The sequence below is a fragment of the Lepisma saccharinum genome, chromosome 1, assembly GCF_977018435.1.
Source record: "Lepisma saccharinum chromosome 1, izLepSacc3.1, whole genome shotgun sequence".
Lineage (NCBI taxonomy): Eukaryota > Metazoa > Arthropoda > Insecta > Zygentoma > Lepismatidae > Lepisma > Lepisma saccharinum.
Window position 1 is genome coordinate 52,146,135 of NC_139229.1, and position 3,491 is coordinate 52,149,625.

General features: G+C 40.0%; 1 protein-coding gene across 2 annotated transcripts in view; it reads right to left on the bottom strand.

Moving 5' to 3' along the window:
• MED20 (Mediator complex subunit 20) overlaps positions 1-3,491 on the bottom strand; it is a 536,245-nt gene that overhangs the window by 388,104 nt on the left and 144,650 nt on the right. The gene's annotated exons all lie outside the window — the stretch shown is intronic.

Genomic DNA, 3,491 nt, shown 5'->3' on the forward strand with positions numbered 1-3,491 from the left:
CTTTTAATTCCCTTGAACATTACACTGCAGTAATATTATTGAATTGTTATGCCACAGAGAAAATCTGTTACTTCAACAAGTTGACCTTCAGTTTTCAAAATTCGTCAACACTTCCTACCGATGACATCACACTTCTAACGCGATAGGTCAAGTGGATAGACCTGCCTGTATATACCTGTCTAATGTCCGACCTTCACTACCAAATAAGGGAGTTATTAAATTAGAAGTATAGCTGTCAATAACATGGCGATCTGATGTGGAGACCGCAAAACAGTTTTCGTGTGTTTGGCGATACGCGAGTGATTTCTTGTGGAAACTTTTGTGTTTAAGGTTCACTGTACAACTCATACACGAGGGATAATCTTATATTTAAGGTTTAATTACATCTTTACGTATATCCTCCCGTTGGGAAAACACATTATTGTGGTCGAGTTCCTTTGTTCACTGCAGGAGGGGCAAGGGTAATTTAGTGACGTAAAGGGAATATCACGAACTTCTCATTCAATGCAAATGTTTTCTCAAATTATGATCAACTCGAGATTGTTCTGAGACAAGTTAGGCTTGGCATAATCCATCAGTTGATCATTTTGCTTTGAAATTATGTTCACCAAAAATATAATCTCTCTTAATAGACAGACAGATATTTTAGGTACTGGTTTACTGAAGTCTCGAAGAAAGAGAGACTCACCAAAAGCAAGTATTTAGTCTCGTTAAGTAACGTAGGATGTGTTCTCGTTTGGGTGTTTTGAAATTTATATTGTGTAGTCCTCTCGGTCTCGAAATTTGAAACGAGATGGTGACGTATCTAGTTACTCTCTGTCCCACGAATCGGCAAACGTACCCACAATCTGCTGTCCTCTTTTCAAACGTACATTTTGCAGAACGCCAAAGCACTGTTTAAAGTAAATGTAGCCAGACATTATAAGAGAAACGTGAGCAAGTTTCCCCCTTCAAGCTGCATCACATTCCTGGTATTTCCAGTTGTCACGCCTAACGAGAAAAAATGCTCATCATTCCATCTTTTTTTGCCTCCATTTTCACCTGAGGAAAAAATAACGAAGCAAGACCTACTGACATAATTACTAGGTGCACCGTCTCCACCACCTCATGAAAATATATCGGCCAACAACCTGACAGGCGAAAGAAAAATGTCAACAGAGCAAGAGGCAACAATAAGAGGAAGTCGTATCTCTCAAGTGCGGACAGGTTCAAGTCCAGAACAGACTCTCGAAGAGACATAGTTTGCTGCTGAGTCGTGATTTCTCCCCTGTGACATGAGACACCAAAACATACAAAATACAGACAGCGTACCGTGACAAATTGTTCTTTCCTTCGGATTCCTCCGTATCTCTTTCCCCCAACCCCCCCTTTTTTTTACCTCCTCACCGTGTGTCGTTGGTACTTAAACAGCCAAACCGCGGCGATCTCGTGTTCTTTTTCTTTACGTGTGCTCCATATTGTCAAAGAAAGAGTACTGCTTCCCCCAGGTTGGAAGATTTTGTGGATGTCACACAAAACATCAACCGACGGGACGATGTAACTGATCTTCGGGCAAAAGCAAAGACTCCAGCATCTGGTAGAAACTGTCTCCGAAAACTTGGGTGGCATCCAAAGACTTGGAGGAGTCGATTGGAGTAGCTCCTATTCTTCAGGATCGATTTACGGGAAACAATGGGAAGTTTATATTACTGAGCACCGTAAGAAAATGCAGACCATGTGTTGAAAATTCAGAATTCATGAAATGCCAGAACCAATTCGAAATTAAAAACAGCTCATTACCGTTACAGATCCAAAAGTATTTTTACTGAATGCTGAGGGGGCGGTCGTAAAAGGTAGTGATTGCTGCTACAACTGTTTCAAGCATTCCCATTGGCTGGTAGCTTTTTTGAGGTAGTAAATAAATAATCTCTGGTGGTTAGGTTAGGCTTGTTGGGTTTGGTTCTCTTAGAAGAAGAGGACAAAGTGGTTGTAGCAGCAATGCCGACCCTTGTAAAAACACTCGAAGTTAGAAGTTTCTTCACACAAAAAGGTAAACCAATTAAAAATGAACACAACAGAAGAAGATAATGAACCATGCATTGAAATGATCTGAACATCTACAGAAGCAGAAAGAGGATTTGAGATGCATTTGCCAGGTGTTCAATTTAACTACTAGCATTCCAATCATCCTTTTAAACATGACGTACTATCCACAGATTGAGAATTAGCATGTTACTCACAAAGAATTACTACGTGGTCTTTAAACTGTATACATGAGAAAACTTGTTCGTTTATACTCTATGAACGGTTCGCTAGCATGCGCTGTATCAGAAATACAAACGCATATCTGTAATTGCGACCTCTGAAATAGCGAATGATAACCCTTGCGAGAATGAACACGAATATTCTTTGATAACGTAGAAGCGAACAAGGAAATTAATGTTACTGATCTTCTTGGAAAATCGACCGCACATGTTTCCAGCAGTTTTACTGTACTGACTGGTCAAAACCTACGATAGTTTATACGTGTCAGTTGTGCATCCGAATGCAGCAAATTCTCTATACGGAGATCTTACGTGTACACAACAACAATCGCTATATCACCTCAAAACGCCACAATAGGCGTTAGACATAAAACGATGAAACTTAATTCGCAGAAAAAATCACTCCACAAGTAGCGTAAAGCTGCATTCATGCATATACCTTTGTCCAGCACCAATATCCCACGATTTTGATTTTCAAATCAATTGCTAGTAGTGTTTATCACATCACCTCCAAATTGGCTAATCCTCTACATGTGCCTTCATGGCACGATGCTTTATGCACAGAGAATTTACGTTACCTTTACGACTGCAATTTGCACTCATTATCCACTCCCCGATGGCACAGTAGTAGCGTCGTCGCCTCGTAATCAAGGGACCCGGGTTCGATACCCAATGGATCACACTTTAAACTGTAGGTTTCCCCGATTAGCCTTACTGTGCATTAAGTGGACTTAAAACATCAACTCAATCAATCAATTATAATCATTATCTATTTTTATGCAATATAAAGTATTCACTTTTAAATTGAAAGATATTCTCTCATTGCTGTACTGTAAGAATATACGGGTACGTGTCTGTGTTTAATATTTTACAACACAGAGAGAGAAGGGTTGCGTTCTGCTTTTGTGAATTAACAGGCAGACTGTTAAATTGTAAAGGTAATATATTGCAAACTTTACAGTAATTTCTGACAGTGTAGGCACACCCTAACGATGATAATTTTCTCTTTCCAGGACAACAAGACAATAATACACCAACGATGACAATAACATCGATGCCGAAAACCTCAAACGTCACGAAAGCATGCTGCAGCCTCTTGTCAAGACATTTGGGGAAAAGCCGAAAATTGAGAAACAGATGTAGGTGTGAATGAGAAAGATCAGAGTGCGTATCCACAGAGCTCCCGACAGACACTCCCTCCACATCCAAGAGAAGAAGCAGAAGGTCACCGAGAAAAGTCCGTTTGAT